The sequence below is a fragment of the Gigantopelta aegis genome, chromosome 12, assembly GCF_016097555.1.
Source record: "Gigantopelta aegis isolate Gae_Host chromosome 12, Gae_host_genome, whole genome shotgun sequence".
NCBI classification, from domain to species: domain Eukaryota; kingdom Metazoa; phylum Mollusca; class Gastropoda; order Neomphalida; family Peltospiridae; genus Gigantopelta; species Gigantopelta aegis.
Window position 1 is genome coordinate 50982012 of NC_054710.1, and position 26745 is coordinate 51008756.

Below are 26745 nucleotides of genomic sequence, written 5' to 3' on the forward strand. Positions count from 1 at the left end.
CATTTTAAATGGAGTCAATAGGTGCAATGGTCATTCAAATCATAGACACATCAAACTCGCGGCAAACTCGTGATGATCTGCGCAAGCGCAAGCGCAGATAGCCCGAGTTAATCCTTCGGGATCAGGCTAAAACGGAACCACTACCAAAACGGAACCATTTTCGTTGGCTAGGCTATAACGACACCTCATTATATTGGTTAAAACGGGGCGTTGGGTCGGGGCTAAATATTAGTGAAACAAACCAGTTTTTCATACATTTTATTTACGGCAAGGACATAATTTTCCATAACTTTTCCATAGCCAAGGTAACAAAACCTAATTTTCCAAAACTTTTAAGATCGTGGAAAACACTGTGACGAATTTCTAAAACTGTCCAAGACTTTCCAAAACGCGTACGAACCCTGAACCAAAGAACGGTCCATGTAGTAATTAGCTTTGTCTACACCGGCATGCGATGATACCTCTACTGTCTACACCGGCATGCGATCATACCTCTACTGTCTACACCAGCATGCGATCATACCTCTACTGTCTGCCGGTGGCCATTTTTTAAACAATGACGGAAGTTCGCCAGCGATTAGGACATCACAGAAATTATTGTGAGATAATCGTGTCTCTTTGAAGGCTTAATAAACAATTAACAACACCTGTAGTAACGGGTATAGGTAGCAAGATAAATCAGATTAGTATATGTATGCGTTCATACGTGCATTGCATCATACCGATCTGTTTAAAACAATAAATTGAGACCCCTGTTTCATGTGATGTTAATCAATAAAATAACATTATTTATTCTGCTTGTTGTTTTAAATGCATTTGGATTTGAACACATATTTTGAACATCAAATGTTAATATCACAATTTCAAAAATTCGGGACTGAAATTGTCTCCTGCATCTCGCAGGTAGGTAGGTAGCTAGGCTAGCGTGCTCATATACCACTTCTTCACCAATCGAGGTACCATTAGAGTAGATGTGATAAGACCAAAATGTCCAAACTTGCCTCTGTTGAGAATCAGCTGTTTTACGAAAAATCATTCTCTCCTGTTGGCAGGTTGACCTACTAATAGGTAGAACAACGAAAAAATAAAAAAATAAATATGTGGTCAAAGATAATGAATGGAATCCGCCAGATGCTAAGTCACAGGTCTGATGCGCGTCAAATCGACTGAGCAGTGGGGGGTTTCCCCAATCGTTTTACAAAAAGTTCTATATTAATAATTGGGATGGTATTATTTATTTTTGTATTATTATTTATGTTTTAATATTGTAATGTTTATGGGTTGTTTTGTTGTGTGTTTTTTTTTTTTGGGGGGGGGGGGGGGGGGCAATAAATGCTGTGTATTAATAATGCGCCATAAGCGTGGACCTTTAAAACAAAAGTGCTCGAACGATTTATTATTGAATTTTAATGAATGTGTATCTATGTATGGGGTATTTCAAGCTCTGACTGTAGCACATTTTCATCGGTAAAAGTATAGTTTTAATATGTGATATTGATATACTCACCCAGCATTTCTATATGTGCACAAATGAAAAATTGGTGTGTATATTTTGGAAAACAAATCAGCCTTTTCTTTAGTTGAAATGCATTTAAAAGACAGTTTTAATATCGAATATGTACTTGTCTGTTTGTTGGATTTAAAACACAGTTTTAATATCGAATATGTACTTGTCTGTTTGTTGGATTTAAAACACAGTTTTAATATCGAATATGTACTTGTCTGTTTGTTGGATTTAATTTTGAGCACTATAACTCGTTTTCTCTTTGTTGTATGATAGAAAACGTTAAATCGCATACAGTTAATTGGCATAAAACATGATTGATTTGATTAGACACGGACAAAAAACAGAAACGTCATAGCGATTTTTACATTCCAGTAGTATATGGATATCTTTATAACATGTGAACATTTCAAGATGGTGTAATGATTTTTAAATGATGACCAACTAGCAAGGTTTCACCTTAATGGGCACATTATGTTCCTCACCCGTACCTGTGTGTGTGTGTGTGTGTGTGTGTGTGTGTGTGTGTGTGTGTGTGTGTGTGTGTGTGTGTGTGTGTGTGTGTGTGTGTATCTGTGTATCTGTCTCTCTCTCTCTCTCTGTCTCTCTCTCTGTCTCTCTCTCTCTCTATCTCTGTGTGTGTGTGTGTGTGTGTGTGTGTGTGTGTGTGTGTGTCTGTTCGTTTGCTGATAAGTCTGTTCTTTATTACAGAGGCATCGCTATATTTGTCTGGATCATCTTCTCACGCATTGCGACACGAGTCATTTACCTTCACCTGTACAGTGACAGATGCAGCTAGTCTTGTAGACAGAACACAGTTCTTCAGAAATAGTACTGATGTCTTTGCTTCTGTCTACCAGAACATGGCTACATGTTCACTGGTCATTGATGCACCATTTGGTTATGAGTTAGTATGTGGAAGTGGAACAACCAGCAACTCTTCCACAACTAAGAACTATTCTGTTGTGATTCACACAACTGCAGACCTAGATGCTACAGCCTGGTGGTGTGAACAGTATACAGCTTTGCTTCGCAGTAACACCATTGTTCTGCAGGTTTTCTATGAGTGATTTTTTTTCCTTGCATCACAATTTGGGAGGAGAGGAAATATTAAACTGGACACCATCAAACCGGTAATGTTTCTAAAACACAAGTCCAAAACCACTCAAAATTAATTCAGATTAATATAGTGGTACCTTTTGCTATCAGTGAGTTTTTATTTTTGTTCTATTTTTCTGTCACCATAGAAACAAATAGCCAGAATGACAAAAATCACAGTTTCTAGAACACAACGCCACAACAGTTCAAGATAACTTCCTTACACTTTATACACAGACCAATGTAGTGGTCTAGAAGTGCCTATTGCTAAGAGGGAGTTTTCATTTGTTTATAGTTTTCTGTTTTCATGAAAGCAATTGTACAAGTTTATAATTTCTACTCACATATACTCACTTTCATGTTTTTTAAATACATGAAATAAAGTTCATATCTGAATTGTTAAGTATTATTTTCGTTGGGTTATGTAATTTTTAAGATATGGTGGTTAATGGTGGTTTTATGACCAGATTTTTAAAAAAGAAAACAAGCGATTCATATCTCAATATTTGGTGATTTTCGTTGTTGGTAAAATAATCAAATTTATTATCAAATTAGCTGTCATAATCAACTATCTATCTATCTGTCTATCTATCTATCTATGTATATATATATATATATATATATATATATATATATATATATAGAGAGAGAGAGAGAGAGAGAGAGAGAGAGAGAGAGAGAGAGAGAGAGAGAGAGAGAGAGAGAGAGAGAGAGAGAGAGAGAGAGAGAGAGAGAGAGAGAGAGAGAGAGAGATAGATAGATAGATAGCTTTCCGGATTTCTGCCCCCCCCCCCCCCCGTTAGCTACGAGCCTGTATATATATTCTTCAAAAAGTAGTGGAATTCTAAATTCTAATAAGAAAGCAGGAAAGCACGTACCACGGCCTTTGACCAGTTGTGGTGCACTGGTTGGAATGAGATAAAAACGAATCAGTTGAATGGATCCACTGAGGGGTTCAATCTTGTGATGCAAGCACCTCAGGCGAGCAATCAACTGGCTGAGCTAAATCCCACCTTTGGTATATCAAAGGCTATGGTATATATACTATACTATATATAGGCTGGTACATAGAAAACATCCCTTTATGCTGAACGAAACGAGTAGTCCATAGAGTGGCGGTAGCTAGTTTAAACTCAGATTATCTGTGTGGTCTGACACTATATAACCGAAGTTGAAAAATGTATTCAGCGCATCGTTAAATGAAACCTTTCTTTTCTTCTTTTCTTGTTACCTTTCAGCTCCTGTGAATAATGTCAACATTGAAATATCTGGATCAATGACAGGTTCAGTTAACATAACAGAAGGGGAATTGGTTGTTTTTACCTGTGTCATACAAGGTGCAAAACCAGCTCCCAGTGTCTCGCAGGTTACGTGGTACAGAGAGGTGTCACCAGGCAATAACGAGTCACTGCCAGGAATTCCAGGAACCCCGACCACCTTCGACAGAACTACATCAATCAAGACCAGGGCCAGAAGGTGTTCTGCGCTGCAACAAACAGCTTGATGGTAAACTGGAGTGTCCTTGCTGTTACCTCAAGTAACAAGATACAACTGGACATCCAGAGTAAGTATATGATGAGTTGGTCTGATTTTATTATCAAATATTTTGCTCAAAAACCCCATTGAACACTATTGAATCCGATCAAGTGTCATATAAATTTATTAAACAACATTAGTTCATTTCTTCCTCTAGAAGAATTACATTATGTGAGCAAGTCCACAGTTTGATATTGCATGTTTAGCCAATTTCTATGATGGGTATTTAGGGTCCGGTAGTGTTCACCTGTCCACCAGTGTAACAATGCACATTAGTAGTTGCAATTTCTATGCTGACTTTTTAGGGTGCGCTAGTGTTCACCTGTCCACTAGTGTAACAATGAACACTAGCGGTTACAATTTCTATGATGGGTATTTAGGGTGCGCTAGTGTTCACCTGTCCACATTGCAGTTGCAATGTTCACAGCTAGTGTAACAACGTGAACGGTAACATTCAACTATGTACACTATCGACAGTTAGTGTTCACATGACAGGTTTTAATGTTGGACGCCATTTTGATTTAGCCAATTTATATTAATGAAATGCGAAAGAAATATAAACTCAAAATCGTATTGCAACAAACAATAAAACTAGATATCATATTCAAAACCTATTTTTATACAAGAGAGAATTCAAGGGTATTTAGTTTTAGTCCATCAGGCCAGGGAGTCAACCGGTACCAGAGAGCTGACAAAGGTTCTTTTGAATCTTTGGAAAGGTATGCATCCATGGAGTTAATTTTTCCTTGATAGCAAGATGGAAGTGGTAGATTAAGTGTTGCACGACTTTTAACACACACCCCACCACCGAAATAACGACAAACACGAATTCGCACCAAGCGTACCCCTTTCCACCAAAACTCTCCCAGGCTTATTCACTGATATAACATGAATTGTATTTGATTTAAGAATTGTATATATTAATATATTAAAATGACATGCATAAAGTATGCCCAGGGGTGAGGGAGGTGAGAGTGGAGGTGGATATGATGTGCAAAGACATTACCGGGGAGACAAGTTGCTTTACAAAGTACCTACCCCAAAATATACTAATATGTTGTGAAATAAGGTCTACTTATTCACAATGTAACAATGTAGTACTAATAGTGTTAGTAACCATTGTCAAAATGTGTAGAGCTCTGTGTTGATGAAATGGTGCGGCACACAGCACTGCAGACGAATGACCAGAAGGTACTGGCTATAGTATCCACAAAATTGGTAGCTGCAGAGGCACGTTATCGTAAGTCGTGTTACAAAGTATATTGATATACAGCCTACACGAAGAAACCTGATAATACTGATTTACCAGAAAGTGCCGATAGTAAATACATGATGGTTGAGAAAGAAGCATACAGTAAACTATTCCTGTACATTCGTGCTACTCTGTTTCCTTCCCCACAGGTTATAAAGCTTGTCGAACTGACCAATAGGTTAGTACAATATCTTGAAGATATTTTACATGAACACGAATACAACATCGCAGTAAAGGACTAAATAAGGAACCACATACAAAGGAACCTTGAAGACGAATTTGGTTGTTCACTCCACACAATTCCTGATAAAATGGGCAAGCTTCTGGTTTTCTTTGATATCCTGACTATGAGCTTGCAAACGAGAATCAAAAGCTCAAGAATGAACAGGCAGTATTGAAGGAGTCGTCTGGTACCGAGTAAATTATCAAGGAAGCAACACTCAAGATCACATCATCCATGACTGTATCAAAACCATGGCCCCTTTTTACCATATTCAATGAAATAAGCATGTGATAGCATACCAGATGTTTTGAAGATATTCCTGTTAACTCTACTTACTGGTGAAGTTGCGCAAATGATGTTTGTGGCTTATGGATTCATTTTCACACTATTACATACAAGCTGTCAGTAATGTATCCAAGATTTCACCAAAACATATCTTGTTACCATGTGTTTTAAAAGCACTAACAGGGAATTTTGAGCCTATTAAAGCATTGAATCGCTTTGGTTATGGAGTATCGCACACCCTTGTTGAATGGGGATGTAACAGCACTATGCTTTGCAACACTGGCAGCAGGGGAAGTCAATGCAATTCTTCCTAATACGTTAGCTTGGGATAATATTGACAGATCAGAGTAAACATTGGGAGAGGCTGGTACTTCTCACAGGGTTAATGGAATAGCTGTTCAACCTGAATCCTTTAAACCAAATATTCCTTAAATCACGAAGTCAAAGACATGAAGTATAACTGTACCAAACATAGACCTTCCCATATATCTATATCACCGGAGAAAAGATCGGGTCACAGCCTTTACAAACAAATGAAACGAATCATAATAGTGGCGTCATGCAAGCTCGCATAAAGAATATGGTATGGTTTCGTACTCGAACTCGAAAGGTAGAATTTTCGCCCCATAAATCCATGAGTTGGACAGGTTTTAACATCATGGTACGTGATGTTGACGTATCACAGGATCAGATAGGCTATCTATCTAGCGTAAATGCCACAGCTACAGACATTACAACTGTGTACAAGATATTGAACAAATCTGAACAAATAAGGGGTGTACTGCACATCCAGAATATTGTACTTGTATTTGACCAGGCAATATATGCAAAAGCCATAGAAATCATCTGAAAGAAGCAAGAACAGTTCATGAACGTTAGTTTGAGAATGGGGTCATTTCATACAATTTGCAATGCACTGGCAGTTATTGGCAAAAGGTATAGGGATTCTGGCTTAACAGATATCATTGTAGCATCTGGTGTCCTTGTCCAGTGTTCGTTAGCTGCTGTTATGGATGGTGGACAATATAAGTATAACCTGACTAACACGATATGTCTTCAGAAATACTGTGAGTAATCAACAGCTGAATGGTCTTCTCTATTAGTTCTCAAAGTATATGCATTTTCTGAGAATGACCAATGGGGCACTCTCCGCCTTCTGGGCTAGCTACATGGACATGGTAGGAGACATTGCACTGGGACTGATACAAGCATCGCGAGAAGGCGATTGGAATCTACACAGTACGTTCACTCATCCCATGGTGTTTTGCCTATGGCAAATTGATCTATGCACGTTGTTTGAGTGCATATTATGCAAAGATGTCTCAGTTGCAAAGAAATCAACCCGATTTTGACAAACGTTTTATGGAAGGTGCATTCTATCCAGATAGGACTGTCAAATCCATGTTGGAAAATTCCATTTGTTCATACATGCCAAAATTGCTACGCTCAGTTGAAAACAATCCAGTGTGATACGCTAATGAAAACCAGTAATAACTTTTGCAACAGATAAACATAACTGGATGATTAGTGTATTTGGCCAACGTTTCTACTAACGAATTATGTTCTATTTGCCAAGCATATACGTTTCATCGTTATCACAAATTATAGGTCTACAAATTGTACGTAATCATGGAATACAGTAATTAAAAAGTTAATTCCTCATTTCTGTAGCTTTTAAAAAATATATATATTCCAACATATAAAAGTATAATTTGCGGATTATGAACCATTGTCAAACAGTTATGTACAGTAAGATGTATTCAATAACAGACATGTGGTTTTACTGTAGGCCAACCCCAGTGTTACATACTATAAAACCTTCAAAGAAATGTTCTTTAGTTATGTTACGCTTGCATGATGTGTATATAGAAAATTGCACGTGAACTTATGCAAGTTAGGAATATAGTAATTTTAACTTGAAATAAGAATATAAGCATTCAAATTTAGTACTGATCACATCACTGCACAACAGTTAATTTTGGATGTATTGCATTTTGATGGTGTTTTTAAAAACAATGCTGGTCATTCATAACCCTGTTCAAATCGCCCGACTTATTTGACAACATTCGTTACACTTCGGGTATGTTCATATCCCTTAACAGACGACAAGCGTTATTCATGCTAAAAATAACATGCCCCAGTCTTTTGCGGGTACTATGACATAGTTATTTGGTGTTATTCGGTGTTTTCTTTTGCTGTTGTTTATGGCATTTAGCCATGCTACGCTCAAATAGCATTTGCTACTCTGTTTGTCATAAATGCTACTCTCACTTGTGGCTAAGGGTTGGCAGCTCTGGACATGTGTAGAAACTGTGACGCCAATAAGGACACCAAAACACCAGGCAGAACCTGCCGTTTCAGACTGAAAATAGGGCTAGTAAGTCAGTACTACCTGACTGCTGAATATAGGATTGGTTATATCAGAATGTCCTGTGATATGCTGAACTTGAACAAGAGTGATCTTTATCACGCAGACTCTGCAGTCAGCATATAAAGAAAGATGAACACCAATAGTGGGTGTCATAGATGGTTTTGTGAATTATTGTTAAGAATCAGTTGATTTACAAAACATAGCTAATGCTACTGTATCTCCAAAGAACATTGCTGATGACATATTTACAACTCAGATGCTAGGAGAAGAGCTATATGAAACATCCAAGGGCTGGTGACATATTTACAACTCAGATGCTAGGAGAAGAGCTATATGAAACATCCAAGGGCTGGTGACATATTTAGAGCTTGGATGCTAGGAGAAGAGCTATATGAAACATCCAAGGGCTGATGACATATTTAGAGCTCAGATGCTAGGAAAAGAGCTATATGAAACATTCAAAGTACAGCCTCTTGACAGTGATCCTCCATCAGTTGAATTCCATGACCCTCTCCCAAAAGTCATGTTGAAAATATTCACTCACACCAATAAAGGAACAAAGATCAAGTCAAATGGTCAAACAATGATTCTCAAATAGCATACACATGAGATATTGACATGAGAGAAGTTCTTGAATATCCTCTTGACCTGTTCCGTGATCTCTAATAACTTCTGGAGACCCTGCAGAAAAATACAGCACTGGAAGAAACAATTCCAAGACACGCAGCTTGCATAATTGATGAAATGTCACTTGTGAATAAATGAATGAATGAATGAATGACTGTTTAACGACACCCCAGCAGGAAAAATACATCGGCTATTGGGTGTCAAAATATGGTAAATGCAAACAGTAAGTGATGATCAACATAAATATAAAAAGTCAGCAGTTAAATTAAAACACAGTGTAAAGAACTGTGCAAAACATACAAATATCACATATATATATATATATATATATATATATATATATATATATATATATATATATATATATATAAAGATAACATTTAAAGTAAAAGTCAGTATCACGTAAAAATTGTAAAACAAATTCTGGATGGAATCGAAATGATTCCATCACATTACGCTGGCCAAATATATATGTTTGAGTTTCTTCAAGATGCTTACACTACAGGAAAATGTGGCGCACCGTCAGAAGACACTGACAGTACACACACTGAGGTGGAGGATCTTTCTTTCAAATAAATGAATGGGTCAAATACGAGCACGACACAATTTTATTTCATCCTTCCTGCACTGTCTATAGGAGGACTGCCACTATCCCAAGACTGGCTTAATAGCACGAAGCTTGTTCACAGTCACACCATCCCAATCATGTTGCCAAGTCGAAAAGATAGACTGGTTGATATCATGTTTAAAATCAATTAGTGTACACCAACCCTGACTCAAGGTAACTCCAAAGCAGATTTGGCAGCAGAATCTGCCTTTTCATTACCCCTGATGCCAACATGGCTTGTCACCCAACAAAATACAATATCTTTATTGGCAATGGATAAAAATACACTTTCGTATCACCATCCCAATTAAGGGATTGTCCAGCTTTATATTGTATAAAGCTTGGAGACACGGAAGTGAGTTGGTAAAAATTTAAAATCTGGATGGAATCGAATTTTTAATTTCATCTAAGGCTGTAATGACTGCCCAAACTTCTGCACTAAACATTCATACAGAGTCAGGCAATTTCATGGAAAGTAGTGTGTCTGATGGAAAACCTGTAGCACAAGCCACAGAATTCCCATCCTGTGATCCGTCTGTATAAACAGGAATGTAATCATGGAACTTGTCTTGAATTTCCATGAAAAACTGTTTTTAAACAACAGCATCTGTATGATCTTTCTTCAGATGTGCCAGATCAAATACAATTTTTGGTTGTGTAATACAACAAGGTGGTAAAACAAAATATGAAGAACTTTCCAGTGTCAGTTAAATCAATGTTCGAAAGGGACAAAAAAACGCTTAATGAGAAAACCAAATTTATGAATACGATTTGGCCTTGCATCAAACAACTTCATATATTTGTTATCAAACACTGCATTATGTGTAGGATGTTTCGGTAAAGATTTAATCTTGGTAGCATACTGCAGAGAAAGCTTTGCACGTCTTGCACCCATAGAATGTTCGTGTGCATGAACGTATAAGCTATCTACAGGAGATGTTCTAAATATACCAAGGAAAAACCCAAGTCCCTGGTTGTGTATAGGATCTAGCATCTGCAAATAAGACTTGCATGCCGACCCATACATGATGCATCCATAATCAAGTTTTTACCTCACAAGAGATCTATACAGACAAAGCATAACCTTGCTGTCTGCTCCCCATTCCTTATTACCAATAACTGTTAAAGTATTGAGAGTTTTTAAGTCGTTCTTTTTAACATATTTAAGATGAGGCACAAAGGATAGCTTCCTGTCAAATATAACCCCCAGACATTTGGTCTCCTCCGCAACTTGAATTGGATTTTTGTTCAAAAACTATGTGGAGACCTTTTTTCTGGAGATATGCAGACAAAATGTTTTTGCCTTTGGACGATCTATAGCAAATCTGAAAATCATCGACACATAACAAACAATCCACTCCAGATGTTAACCAATGGGTGATGCTGTTAATTTTCACAGAAAATAGAGTTACAGACAGGATACTACCTTGAAGTACACCCATCTCTTGTGGGTGAATATCGGACAAAGTCGACCCCACCCGAACTCTAAAATATCTATCTTTTAAAAATTGAGAAATAAAAACTGGAAGTCGACCTCTAAGGCCCATGCCATGGAGGTCATTTAAAATCTTATACTTCCACGTGGTATCGTAAGCTTTCTCCAAATAAACAAACACTGAAACCAAATGCTGATTATGGATGAAAGCTTCCCTACAAAACATTTCAAATCTAACAAGATAATCAACCGTGCTACGTCTAGATCTAAACCCACATTGCACGTTAGTTAACAATGAGTGGGATTCAAGATACCAGACAAGTCTATGATTGATCTTCCATTCCATGGATTTACAAATGCAACTTGTCAAAGCGATAGGGTGATAACAAGTAGGATTAGTTGGATCCTTACCAGACGTAGGTATAGGAATGCTAATTGCTTTCCTCCAATCAGAAGGAAAGTCTCCAGAAATCGAGATGCTATTAAGCATATTCAAAAGATCCATCAAAGATGAATCAGGTAAATGTTTCAATAACTGATAATGAGTTTCATCCGGTGATACTGAAGTACCATGTGATCTACAAAGAGCACCCAACAATTCCTCTAAAGAGAAATGCCTGTTGTATACTTCAGCATTGTCAGATGAAACAAGTAATGGACTGCTTTTCAGCTTTAGTTCTGACAGAAGTAAAAGAATCTGTACTGAAAGCAGAAGACAAATTGTGAGAAACGTTGTCTGCCATTGAATTAGCAATGTCACAAGGGCAATGAACGCCAAAGTCTTAAGAATAGTTTCTGCAGCCGAGTACTGCACAGATGCCAAAAATTACCCAATTTGCCTTCACCAACCTCCACCTTTGAACCCTTTCAAGTAATGGAGGTCCATCAGTATCCAAAAATAAGGGAAAATGGACACTATCACAAGGGTCTGAACCAACATTCCAGGAAAAATCAAAAACAAGTGAAGGACTACAAAGGGTCTAGTATATAGAAGCGAAATAGCCATTTGCAGAATGAAAATATGTATGACTTCTATTATTAAATAAAAGCAAGTAATGCTTTGAGAATTAAGTCTTCCAGTTGTTTATCTCTAATATTTACATCCTCACATCCCCACAAAGTGTGGTGACCGTCAAACTATCCCATAATAATAAAGGGAGTAGGTAGCTGGTTAATGAGATATTGAAGATTCCTTGGATTAAAAGTAAATTGGTTTCGTGGAGGTAAATAAACTAAACACAGAGTTATAGTTTTATGAGCCGTGACTTTTATAGCCACAGCTTGTAAAGTTGTAGTTAATGTCAGTATATTCTGAGGCATGTGCTCTATTTTCAGTTTCTTGAAACTTGTGATAGAGGTTAAAGCCTCTCATGGCAATATGATCAGTGTCCTTCAAGAAAGTTTCTTGAAGACATACTGAAATAGGATTATGTTTTTGAATTAAAATACTTAATTCATCAAAGTTGGGCCTAAGCCCACGACAGTTCCACTGTAGGAATTTATTTGCCACTGGGTGGATGTATGGTGTTTATTTTGACCTTTTCCTTTGCCCTAGATCGTGATGGCTTTTGTGGCTGAGAATGATCCTGAGATGAATCATCCATGTCATCAAAAACATCCACTGACAAAGGATCAAAAGGGTTATGTATTGGGACGGATCTCTGCTCAATTTTTGTCATCCGTTCCGAAGAACTATTTTTACTACTTTTCCTCTCTGAGGGACCTGGCATCTCAGTGTTCAATCTACTTGATGGATTCTCAGAATCCAAAGACATTTGAACTGACTTACGTTATTTCAGTTTTTCAACAGCATATTTCGTTTTTTTTAACAGCTTCATGTTATCGCTAAACTTGTTTCGCTATCTGCTTTTTAGCTTTTTTCAGTATCCAAAAGTTGTTTTATATTTACTTTCATCATAACGCCATGTTATATCAGTGTTGACTGACACGCTTCTGGTAGAGACCTTAAAAGCAGCAGCATATGTCTGATATGCAGTGACATGTGCTGCGGCCTCCACTAGTTTCCTGGCTTCAGCAAAAGACAAGCGTTTTTCAACTTTTACCTGTTGAACCATTTTTTTCCAACTTCCACTTTGCACACTCTCGTGAGTAGGCACAGTGACTTCCCCTGCAATTGATGCAGCTGATGTCATTATCAGCCTACCCACAACAACAATATTTTGTCCATGACCATACTCCTGACACTTAAAACAACGCAAGGGATTTGGTATGTAAGCCTCAACATATACATTTAAATAACCAGTTTTAATCGACTGCGGAAGGATTGGCTCACCAAAAGTTAGGATAAAGATATTCGTAGGAACTAAGTCATTATTCCTACGAACCTTAATGCTCTTGACAGCAGAAACACCCTGTGATGACGTATTTTCGCAAATTTCATCATCACATACACCTTCCAAGTCACGAGACCGGATCACCCCCTTTGGTGTATTTAAGGGGGAATGAGGCATTACAATAAGATGGATATTGCAAAAACTGATGACCAGAAACCGTGGCCAGGAATCTGACGTTAACACCTTCAATTTCATTACAGTTAAAGAATTAGTCATAGATTCTTCATCAGACGATGAAGTATGTGAAACCTCAAGCATGTTCAAGGTCCCATCAAGAGTTTGAGAATGGTTTGAAGCCAACTTTGAGAATAAAATAAGCATTCCATGAAGCATCAGCTGCAAATAGTGATCGCATTGACATCGTCTTTGATGCATACTGGGATGCTTCTATCAAAGGCTTCCACAGTCATTTGCGAGGTCAAAATGGTGACATACAATACAAGAATATCACACCCAGACAAACAGTATTTCAGTTGAGAACATTTGTGATGAGCAGTGCCATCAAATCAAATCAGTCGATGCCTAGAATATTAATCTGTCTACCTATATCGTTTAATGGTATTCATTGAATAATTTGCATGTCATATTCAGCAAAAGCTTGTGCAATTTCGTCTAAAATGTAATTTTATATGTTTTATATTTGTCGTTTTTAGCGAGTGGTGTGCGTGTGTCTGGTCGGTCTTCGTTTACTAACCTTTATCTGTATACATGAACATTGCCAGCATATCTACAGACGGCACTCATGATAGGAGTCGCGTCTTGTCAAAACGTGTAAGAGTTATAGCTGTGTATAGTATTGCTATGTTGTATATTTCTAGATTATCCAGAACGCATGTCGGCCTTAAGTGCAGGTGCTATATCGGGAATTGTGATCGCAGTTCTTCTTGCTCTTGCTATTCCTACTGTGTGGGTTCTTTATAAGAGGTAATGAGAATAGAATATAATAGAATAGAATAGATGTTTAACAACACCCCAGCACAAAACATATATCGGCTATTGGGTGTCAGACAATAGGTAATTAAATCATATATAATTATATGTGTAGTCAAACTGATAACTCAAATTTGAAAGGGGCGATGCAATAGTTCGATTTTCAGAAGTTCGTATAGAACACCTCAAAATTGAAACAGTGTTGTAGATGAAGGATTTCATTTAATTTTGTAATAACCTTTGGTGTACTGTCCCCATCCCAAACTTTAGTATATAAATGGCAGTTCACCACACCGCTACCTGGCGGCATTTTCCGGCTCCTTTTTTGTATATTTTAAATATCAATAAATAACTAAATAAAACAGCTCACTTGAAAATTGGCGGAGCATAACAAACAAATTAAAATACTGGTTCAAAACAGCTCCAATTATATATAGTTGAACATTAACAATGTAAATGTTCAGACTAGTTTTACACGATCCACTTTTTGAGAGTAAAAATAAAAAAGTCAAATGTTATCACTATTTAATTACTACTATCTCTTGACTGTAACTAGACCATGTCTGTCAATAACGAGTCCCTCTGCACATGCACCGGTAACCAAACGCGTGGCCTTAAGTCTGCTTAGTCAGCGATCTATTATTATGTAATTAACGAGTCCCTCCGCACACGCACCAATCCCTAACCGATAACGAAACATATATCCTTCGTTCTGCTTATTCGCGATCTATTATTCTGTAATTAACGAATCATTTCATTTCAACTTATGTTTGTGCTTATATCCAGTTAATGTTCAAGCACGCTGCCATAGACACACACCTCTCTTATCTGGCCTGTTCAGGATAGTGGGTTAGTGGTTAGTGAGAGAGAAGAGGGTGTAGTGGCCTTACACCTACCCACCAAACCCATAAGAGCTCACCCTGGATTGCAGCCGGTACTGGGCTGGGAACCCTGTACCTTACAGCCTGTAGTCCTATGGCTTAACCACTATGCCACCAAGGCTGTGTTTTAACAAGTCCTTCCACACACACCGATTACCAAACACATAGCCTTCATTCTGCTTAGTCAGCAATCTACTATTCTGTAATTAACATTTGTATCCTCCAGTAGCTGGCATCAGCCGAAACACCCGAGCTTTGCTTGGCTATTTCATTCTTCTTTAAAATACTATATCATTTTCGAAGTGTGTTAGTACTAATTTGAATAGCAATTCGAACAGGACCATCGCTTCATTTTGAGAGGTCAGCGTTTTCGAGAAATCGAAGTTGATATATGTATGTATGTATGTATGTATGTATATATATATATATATATATATATATATATATATATATATATATATATATATATATATATATATATATATATATATGTACGTACGTATGTGCGTGCGTACGTATGTGTTTGTACGTGCGTACGCACGTGTGTGTGTGTGTGTGTGTGTGTGTGTGTGTATTTGCATTACTTGATTGGGTGGTAATGTATTGTTTGTTTGGAGGTGGGTTTGTTGTTGTTTTTTGTTGGCTTTTTTCGGGAACCGGGGGTAGTTAGGTTGTTGTTGTTTTATTTCGGTTGTTTTCATTTGCGTTTTGTTTAGTTTTTTTGTGTGTACTTTTTTTTTTCTTGGGGTTTTCTTTGGTGTTTTTTTAAGTACTAGTAAGTGGTTGAATTACTTGAATTGTTATTATTAAATATCAGTTGGATTGTTTAAAAATTCTAATCAAATGTGCTTTATCTTTATCCTCTGTTTATTTCGTATATTTCAATACTAATCTTTGATGTCAAAACACATTGATATTTTTGTTATAACACTAAAATAAATATTACTATTTGTGTCATGTAAATTAGGAATAAATAATGGATTATATTTTTTGCAGGAAAATAAAGAAGAAAGCTGAAGATGTGCAGAACGTGTCTAGTAACTAACGGGAACCAAAATCAAGCTCACAACCCTGCACGTTTCTGCAATTACTACCTGAATACGGAAGACAGAAACACGCTAATGCTAGAACAAATGTTTGTTTATATTAAATGGTATCTCATGAAGTGGCTTGCAACTGTATAATGCATACTGTTAAAATTCATATAAAAACATTATTAGTTTTAAACTCATAACATTTTCACTAACAAACGAGGGGGGGGGGGGGGGGGTGTGTTAAAAATTATGAACTATATACATTATATCTCAAAATGCTGAAACAGAGAATTTAGGTAGTTTTACCTGAATTGTTACTTATAATCAATCAATCAGTACGAGGACATTAAAGGCAGAATTACATGTCCAATTGCTTTATTTAGCGGTTTCATTTATACAACGTGTTTTGTCCTAATGTTTTAACAGCTAATACCTGATTTTGCCTTCCAATAATTATAGTTATTTTTATCTATATTGCCGTATATTATTGTCTTATATTTTATATATTTATCATTTTCTTGTTCATATTTCTATTTCTATTTTTAGTTTAATTTTGTTATTTTTAACTTTTTTGTTTTATTTTATTTCATTTTTAAATGAATCAATCCAATTCTATTCTATTTGATAAAAAACAGTTATTCCATTTTAGTTTTTCCCATTTAGTACAACAGTTTGTCTGTTTAGGCATCTTCTTTTTTATGGTTTTGTTTTGTTTTGTTTGTTTCTTCTCTTTTTTTTTTTGAAGCGGGGTGATTCGTGGGTGGGGGCTTCTTTTCGTGTTTTGTTTTAGTTTTATTTGTTTACCATTCATTTTAAAATAATAGCATACTCAAGTTATAAACTAAGTGCTGTATATTTACACTTTATTTTACTGTATACTTTGCATTCCCAGGTCAATCAATGGCCGATCCCTGTCGGCCCAATGGGAAAAATGTAACAGGTTCCATGACAATATATCAAAATTACAATTAATTAAATTAAATGCTTCATACCCCAAAAAAAAGAAAAAAAAAAAAAAAAGAAATGTTTTATTTAACGACGCACTGAACACATTTTATTTTACGGTTATATGGCGTCAGACATATGGTTAAGGACCAAACAGATTTTGAGAGGAAACCCACTGTCGCCACTACAGTTGCTACTCTTTCCGATTAGCAGCAAGGGATATTTTATTTGTGCTTCCCACAGACATGATAGCACAAACCATGGCCTTTGTTGAACTATTCAAGAGTCTACTCTTTCTCCTTTTTCCTTTTACCCAAAAGGAATTTTGAATAATTTGCTATAAAATTGAAATAGCATTTACTGGGAATGATAACATGTAATATCATCATCTCGTATTGCCCATTGCGCTATTTGTCGTTCCAGCCAGTGCACCACGACTGGCATATCAAAGGCCGTGGTATGTGCTATCATGTCTGTGGGATGGTGCATATAAAAGATTCCTTGCTAGTAATGGAAAAGTGTAGCGGGTTGCCTCTCTAAGACTATATGTCAAAATTACAAGATGTTTGACATGCAATAGTCGATAATTAATAAACCCCAATGTGCTCTAGTGGTGTGAATAAACAAAACAAAATTTAAACTTTTCATCTGGTATTTGACTACAACTTGGGAAAACATTTTTGTCTGGTTATAACTACTTTATCTCAAGGTTCAGCTTTAAGTTAAAGGGGTTGTCCAGAATTTGCCTTCATAGTAACGTTTCTGACTAATTCAGCTTTAAGTTTTCGAGCCCACGGTGCAACTCTTTTTCTCATATAAAACATGCCATACGTTCAGGTGTACCTATTAAATATAGACATGACGTATTCATACTATGTTTGAATGGGCACAAACAAACCACTACTATTTTACCATGTCAAAAATAGCTACCCCTATTATTATTATCCAGGAAATGCAGGTTCCCAAAAGAAATCGGCCTATGCCTCCTGGACTATCTACATAATTGTACCTTTCATTGTTTCTTTAACTAAATAGTGTTCGTTTTTTTGTGTACATATTTTAAACGTTACAAAACTGCATATGAATCGTTACATGCCACTATTTGACATATGTTCTAAATGCGTATATGAATTGCTTTCTTAATGTATATAGTTAGATGTGTCACAGTTACGTATTCTTTAAATGAACTTTAGGTGATTTACGTGTTTTATTGTTACACTTTGTGAACTTAGTCTTGGAGCCTAGGGTTCATCTTATTAGATTTTTTCTCAATCCGTCCAACTTGATGTAAATCATTTTAAAACCTGACCCTGTCATGAATAGCTACCCCTATTTATTATTATCCAGCACATGCAGGTTCCTCCCCCCCCCCCCCCAATAAAACAACAAAAAACAAACACAAACAAACAAACAAACAAACAAAAACAACAACAACAACAAACAAACAAACAACAAAACAACAAATAATAAAAATAAAAAATAAAAATAAAAATAAAAAATAAAATAAAATAAAAATAAATAAATAAAATAAATAATAAAAATAAATAAATAAATAAATAATATTAGGGGTCCTGGACCAGCTACGACATTTTACCTTTCATTGTTTCTTCAACTAAATAGTGTTTGTATATTTTGTGTACATATTTTAAAATAATTTCCAAACTATATGAATCGTTACATGCCACTATTTGACATAGTCTAAATACGCACTGAAATTAAAGAATTTCATTACCTATATGAATTACTTTCTTAATGTATATAGATAGATTTTTCACAGTTTAGTATTCTTTAGATGGACTTTAGATGGTTTACGTGTTTTATTGTTACACTTCGTGAGCTTAGTCCTGGAGCCAAGGGTTCATTTTATTTTGTTTATTATTATTATTGTTTTATTTCATCCTTGTTGAGGTCAATATTTTAATGTAGTTTTTGTTTGTTGTTTTGTTCGTTTGTTTGTTGTGTGGGGTTTTTTTTTGCACATTCCTTTAAGTGCACACCTTTAACAAAAGCACTATGTTAGTGTGACCAGGAAGGTGTTAATATTCATACATTATATCAAAATGGATTCTACGGTACCAACCTTATGAATAAACATTGTAACAAGCATGAACGAGTACTTTACTAGAAATGAAGAAACATCTGCATCATTGAATATTGAATATATTTACAAAAACAAAAACAGAAGTACATATCTGGAATTGCCAAGGGTTACACACGCCGATACCCCTATACCCACTCTCACCCCTGATATATAAAAAAAAAAAAATAATAATAATAATAATAATAAAAATAAATCATCAGTAGCTACCCCTAGACATTGTAACGTTTTGTATACATATTCAAAAATTGTTTCCAAACTATATATGAATGGTTACATACCACTATTTGACATATATATTCAACATGTACACTAAATTTGAAGACTTTCATTGCGTATAAACATTGCTTTCTTGATGTATATAGCTAAATGTTTCATGATTATGCATTCTTTAGATAGATGGTTTGCCTTTTTTATTGTTTCAGTTTTATTGTTTCCAACTTAGAAAATATCTTCAGTGGCTAACATTGTTTCTTAAATCCATTGTCTTGTTTTGTATATTCAGTGTGCTTCTGATCGTACTAATGTGTATCTCTCAGTGAGTATGCACAAGAAAAATATATATTGGGGAATAAAATGAAGTTAGGCTAGCGCAAATCTTAAGACAATCAGAAATGCATGGGATGTACAGTCTAATATTGAAAATAACAAAATTTCAGTCATCAGCAAGGGTCTGATAGTTGGAAACATTAACAATAGCAAAACAAATAATAATAATATAATATATATTTAACACCGGAACTCTCAAAGTTTATATTGTTTGAGTGTTTTGAATTGATATTTCTGAAACTATAAACAATGATTCCCAGGGTCAGTCTTCATAAACTAGTGGAGAGATATTTTAGAAATTTTGATTATTGTCATTTTTTAAAAATTAAATTGTAAACAAAGATGTCCAGATTTCAAAGTATATTTTCCCTATAGTTTTGATTAGTTTATTCTGAAACTTGGTACAAGGATCCTCTAGGGACGATTCCACACACTAATAGCAAGACGATAAATAATTGTATTTATATATTTATTAAATAAGTTTAATAGAACATTAGAACGCCTAGCTTCACTTTGATTTTTGATCGGATAGCTATGAAACTTAATACTGCGATTCTCTTACAATGTCAACAAACTAACAGAGATATATTTTGGAAGTTTAGAATTTTAACATTCAAAAGTGTCTTTGAATTATCACCTACTATCAACAGAACTGAACATTAAATAGCGGAGCTCTCTAGACTGACATACCTCTTGTTTATTTAAATAAGAAACTCATCTTAATGATGTTTGTACTTTATATATATATTCCAAGAAACAAGCTATTAGCGGGTCTCGTTCGCTACTGTCCCTCTACACACTGTCCGCGATTGTATTTGCGTTTGGCAAATTTGCCCTCATCGTGGATGGATCCAGGACATATATATATTTTTTTTTTTTTTTTTTCGGGGGGGGGGGGGGGAGTGCAAAAAAAAGGGGCACATTGGTTCGTTAAGTAAAAGTTTTAATATTTGCAGTTAATATGAATACGTTTGTGTATATGGACGAACGGAACTGTACACTAAATCACTAGCTGCGGTTTTCTGTAGCGCTAGCGGCGTTAATAAAGATTATTATATAAGCTTTGAAGGAAATGGTTTATTTAACAACGCACTCAACACATTTTATTTACGGTTATATGGCGTCGGACATATGGTTAAGGACCACACAGATATTGAGGGAGGAAACCAACTGGCGCCACTTCATGGGCTACGTTTTTCTATTAGCAGCAAGGGATCGTTTATATGCACCACAGGATAGCACATACCACGGCCTTTCGTGTACCATTCGTGGTGCACTGGCTGGAGCGAGAAATAGCCCAATGAGCCCACTAACGGAGATCGATCCCAAACCCACCGCGCATCAAGCTAGCGCTTTACCACTGGGCTACGTCTCGCCCTCTTATATGAGCTTTGAGGCCCGTCGGAACAAGTGCGGTGTGCTAATGATCAGGGTCGTTTCTAAGCATGGCACGAGATGTGTCGGGGGTCCGGGTATGCTTCCTAGGGGAAAGTTTTAAAACTGGATGGCTTTAAACGCCTTTTCTTGACATCCTGGAATGGCAAAATTAGCCATTTGTAAACAATAATTTATATTTTATAAACTATTTTAAGCGTTATTTTGCATAGTATTATAACCAAAGAATGGATTTTTTTTTTTTCCCTTGGAATCTTGATAGCAAAATTACTCATTTTCAGACAGTGATCACTTCCTCTTTTGTAACCCAAAAATATATATGTATATTATTTACAAGAGATCAAACTCGGTATTCTTATATCTCAATCACTAAATCGTTAATTTTAGTGTTGACTGTTGGCCGGAGAACGGGGAGGGGGACCCCGGAGAAACCTATAGAATCAACTTTGCTTCGTATATAAGTATGACTATCATATATTTCATTGTAATTTAACTTTTCTATTCTAGGGACGGATCTGTCTAGGTAAGCCAGATATAGCCTACAACAACAACAACACAACGATACAAAAGGGCACGTGTAAGCACTTGCAAATTAAAACTTTAAAAGGCACTATTCTAGGGACTGCTGGGTCTAGGCAGGGCAGTTATACATAAAAAAACCAGAACGATACAAAGGGACATTTGTAAATTACAGCTGTAAAGGGCACAATTCTAAATACAGCTGTCTAGGTAGGGCAGATATGCATAATAATGACAGAGCCTGCTATTCATTAGTAATTTTGAAGATCAGTACAATTTCAAAGAAAAAACTATTAGGCTATCATTATACAACTTTGATCACGCAACTTTTAGGCGCTCATTACTCGCGTTAGACAATGTGGTAAACGCCATTGAAACTCGGTAACACAGACACACATCTGCAAGCTTGCGAATGTAGGCACAACTTAACTTCATACAGCCGCCCCCCCCCCCCCCCCCCCCCCCCCTCTATTCCAATGATGTTTATCTTATCCGCGAAAATATCGCTAGTAATATGGTTTCCGAGGAAGGGTTGGTTTTGTTATTTGTTTGTGACTTTTTTTTTTATTAATAATTAATGCTTTCACTAATCCATTAGCAATATTACTGGTATTTATAAAATTTCTGTTAGAGTACTTGTTACTGCAGTGACTGCCGTTTGACGCGATGGCACCCACGCCCGTAAATCATACCTCGGCGTGCAGAAAAACCCCCAAAACCCGCTCCCCTTAACAAATTTGCAAGGTGAGAATTTTATATTGTTAACTTATATAATTTTTGGAGACATTGAAACTGAAGCCAAAAGTTTTCATTTAGAAAAAGAATACAGTGGTGTCTTCCTTAATACAACGTGTATCAACTGTTCTCATTTACTTGTTTACTTACCAGTAACTCACTGCTATATTTAATTATCGATTTTTCAGTTTTACTTTCAAAATGTTCGCGTGTTGTCCGGGGCCGGAAATTAGCGTTGACCAAATTTGACGCGTACACTTACGCCTGACGCCAGTGAAAATTTCACAAGAACAGTGTGATAATTAACTGTTTGACAGTGGTGGTTAAATAGTGATCGTCGTAAAGAACAGTGATTGATAATTAACTGTTTGACAGTGGTGGTTATATAGTGATCGTCGTAAAGAACAGTGATTGATAATTAACTGTTTGACAGTGGTGGTTATATAGTGATCGTCGTAAAGAACAGTCATTGATAATTAACTGTTTGTGGTTGATAGTGATCGTCGTAAAGAACAGTGATTGATAATTAACTGTTTGACAGTGGTGGTTATATAGTGATCGTCGTAAAGAACAGTGATTGATAATTAACTGTTTGACAGTGGTGGTTATATAGTGATCGTCGTAAAGAACAGTGATTGATAATTAACTGTTTGACAGTGGTGGTTATATAGTGATCGTCGTAAAGAACAGTGATTGATAATTGACTGTTTGACAGTGGTGGTTATATAGTGATCGTCGTAAAGTTAATCAGTGAGAACAGTTAGTCATTAATTATTAATGAGCAGTTAAAACTGCAAAATGACTGATTAAATTCATATGTGTTTTATGAAACTTGTCAAAAGGATGGATAATATAATTATAAATGACAGTGAAACAAGAACAGATATTAATTTTATTGTTGAATATTATTATGAGTTTGGTGACATTTACATTTTAAAAATATAGGTATGCTAATTTCTGAGGAGAGCAATTCAGGAGATATTGTTTTAGCTCCTGAAGATTTTACAAACGGCAGTCACTGGTTACTGGCACAGATGTCCATTAATGGTAAGGAATGTTGATCACTGGTGAGGAATGTAGATCACTGGTAAAATTGATCACTGGTAAGGAATGTAGATCACTGGTAAGGAAAGTAGGTCACTGGTAAGGAATGCTGTTCACTGCTAAGGAATTTTGATCACTGGTAAGGACTATTGAGCACTTGTAAGGAATGTTGATCACTGGTAAGGAAGGTTGTTCACTGCTAAGGAATGTTAATCACTGGTAAGAAATGTTGATCTCTGGTAAGGAATGTAGATCACATGTAATGAATGTAGATCACTGGTAAGGAATATTCATCACTAGTAAGGACTAGATCACAGGTAAGGAATGTAGATCACTGGTAAGAAATGTTGATCATTGGTAAGGAATGTTGATCACTGGTAATACATGTTGATCACTGGAAAGGAATGTAGACCGCAGGTAAGGAATGTAGATGACTGGTAAGGAATGTAGATCACTGGTAAGGAATGTAGATCACTGGTAAGGAGTATTTATCACTGGTAAGGAATGTAGATCACAGTTAAGAAATGTAGATCACAGGTAAGGAATCTTGATCACTATTAAGGAATGTTGATCGCTAGTAAGGAATGTAGATCACTGGTAAGGAACACTGATCACGGATAAGGAATGCAAATCACTGGTAATCAATGTAAGGAATATTTTGTCACTGGTAAAAAATGTTGTTCTTTGTTGAGGAATATATATCACTGGTAAGGAATTTAGAACACCGGTAAGAAATGTTGATCACTGGTCAGGAATATTTTGTCACTGGTAGGGAATGTTGTTCTTTGTTTAGGAATATATATCACTGGTAAAAAATGTAGAACATTGGTAAGAAATGTTGATCACTGGTAAGGAATGTAGATCACTGGTAAGAAATGTAGATCACTGGTAAGAAATGTTGATCACTGGTAAGGGGTGTTGATCACTGGTAAGGAATGCAGATCACTGGTAAGGAATGTTGGTCAATAGTAAGGAATGTAGATTACTCCTAAGGAATGTTGATCACGGGTAAAAAATGTTGATCACTGGTAAGGAATGTTGATCACTCTTAAGGAATATTGATAGCTGGTAAGGAATGTTGATCATTATTAAGGAATATTGATAGCTGGTAAGGAATTGTTTTCTTTGTTTAGGAATATATATCACTGGTAAGAAATGTAGAACATTGGTAAGGAATGTTGATCACTGGTAAGGAATGTTGATCACTGGTAAGGAATGTAGATCACTGGTAAGGAATGTTGATACTTGTAAGCGATATTCATAACTGGCAGGAGTTGAACAAATATTTTAAAACTCACTTGCCCTTTTGCATTCTTACTTGTCCATGCTATTTTGTTTCACGTTCCCATTCAAAAGATGTGTTTACTTGTTTAAGTGAATAATACTGGTATAATATGCTGTATGTAATTATTACAATACATTATACCAGTTTAATATATATGTACTATCTTCTAGTCTGTGCATCTTGCAAAACGTATATAACACAATCAATTGGAGTGCTGTAGAATATACTAATGTATGTAGACATGAAAGGAATAGTATAATTTGTTATAATTTCAAAATAAAAATATGAGAGGTAGCACTTTTTCCAAATACTTTTGTTTTAATTATCCCGAACCCCAACCAATGTCAGCCATGTGGTTGCCGTAGTCGAATTCAGCTTCTTGTTAAATGTCTGCTGTCAGCTACTTTTGTTTTTGTTCGTTCCAGCCAGTACACCTCGACTGGTATATCAAATGCCGTGGTATGTAATACCCTGTCTGTGGGATGGTGCATATAAAAGATCCCTTGCTGCTAATCGAAAAGAATAGCCCATGATATTTTAGGGGTACAAATTCAAATAAAAATGTAAACCCGGGGAAGCAGACGAAGATGTGCCTAAACTATAAGAAATGTATTGGATGAACAACTATAAAATGGCTTTCCAAAACGTATTTGCTTAATTTAGCCCCCACGGTGTACAAGCTTTTGTCATGACACTTTCAAAGTATATAAATATAACTTGTTTCGGTAAAATAACACCAAAAATGTTGATCCTGTTTTGCTTATTGCTGGCTTACCGGGATGTATATTACTAGAGAACATTGCAGTGCATGACTATTTTATCATCCCGCAAAAAACCCAGGTAAGTTTGTTTCTCTAGTTCTAAGACTCATTCCTGACGTTACGCGTTAAGTATTACGTAACCACCAGCTCGCTAGAGGGCGTATTGACTGGAATGGAACAAAATGGCTGCGCCCGTTATATACTTGTTGATATTAAGCAGTAATGTGCATTATATATCGTTGAATATGCATACCAGTCGAAAAGCCTTGCTTAAGCATTCCTTTAAGATCAATTTGTTTTAAAGGTGATTTTGTCAGTCTCCGGAGTATTTCAATAATGAAACTTTCTATATTATACACATTGAGGGACATATGTATTTTCCAGAAATAATATACATAAATCAACAGCATTTTCCATCTTTCATTTGAGCTGTACTCCTGCATGTAATTTCTAACATGAGAACTTGCTAGTCCTACCCCATCTAAAACCTCGCTACGCTATGTTTATATCATGTTCGGAGTGTTTGAATTGTAAGTACCACCTAAAAGAAATAGACGAATTGCACACAAGAGGAAGAAAACAAAAGTTGATTATTGTCTAAATACTTAAATATTAAAACATATTCTTCATTTCATTTCAACTTATTTTTTTGCTTATATCCAATTAAGGCTTAAGCACGTTGTTCTGGGCACCTAGCTATCTGGGCTGTCTGTCCAGGACAGTGGGTTAGTTGTTAATCAGAGAGAAGTCGGTTTAGTTGTCTTACACCTCGTCGTTAAAACTCGCTATGGGTGGGAGTCGGTATCGGGCTGCAAACCCAGCACCTGTCAGCCTTATGTATGATGGGTTAACCACAACATCAACGGGGCCGGTATCGGGCTGCGAACCCAGTACCGATCAGCCTTATGTCTGATGGCTTAACCACAACATCAACGTGGCCGGTACCGGGCTGCGAACCCAGTACCTAATAGCCTTATGTCTGATGGCTTAACCACAACATCAACTGGGCCGGTACCGGGCTGCGAACCCAGTACCTATGAGCCTTATGTCTGATGGCTTAACCACAACATCAACGGGGCCGGTTCCGGGCTGCGAACCCAGTACCTATCAGCCTTATGTCTGATGGCTTAACCACAACATCAACGGGGCCGGTACCGGGCTGCGAGCCCAGTACCTATCAGCCTTATGTCTGATGGCTTAACCACAACATCAACGGGGCCGGTGTAAAACATTCTAGAGACTAGAGCTTTAAGACTAATTATTACACACTTCACAAA

At 36.4% G+C, this 26745-nt stretch overlaps 1 long non-coding RNA gene across 1 annotated transcript; it reads left to right on the forward strand.

The window, feature by feature from the left end:
* The first annotated feature begins 3435 nt into the window (after positions 1-3435).
* Positions 3436-17174, forward strand: LOC121386801. Its single transcript, XR_005959706.1, has 3 exons — positions 3436-4166; positions 14111-14216; positions 16100-17174. It is a non-coding gene; the product is annotated as an uncharacterized LOC121386801 (long non-coding RNA).
* Positions 17175-26745: the final 9571 nt, after the last annotated feature.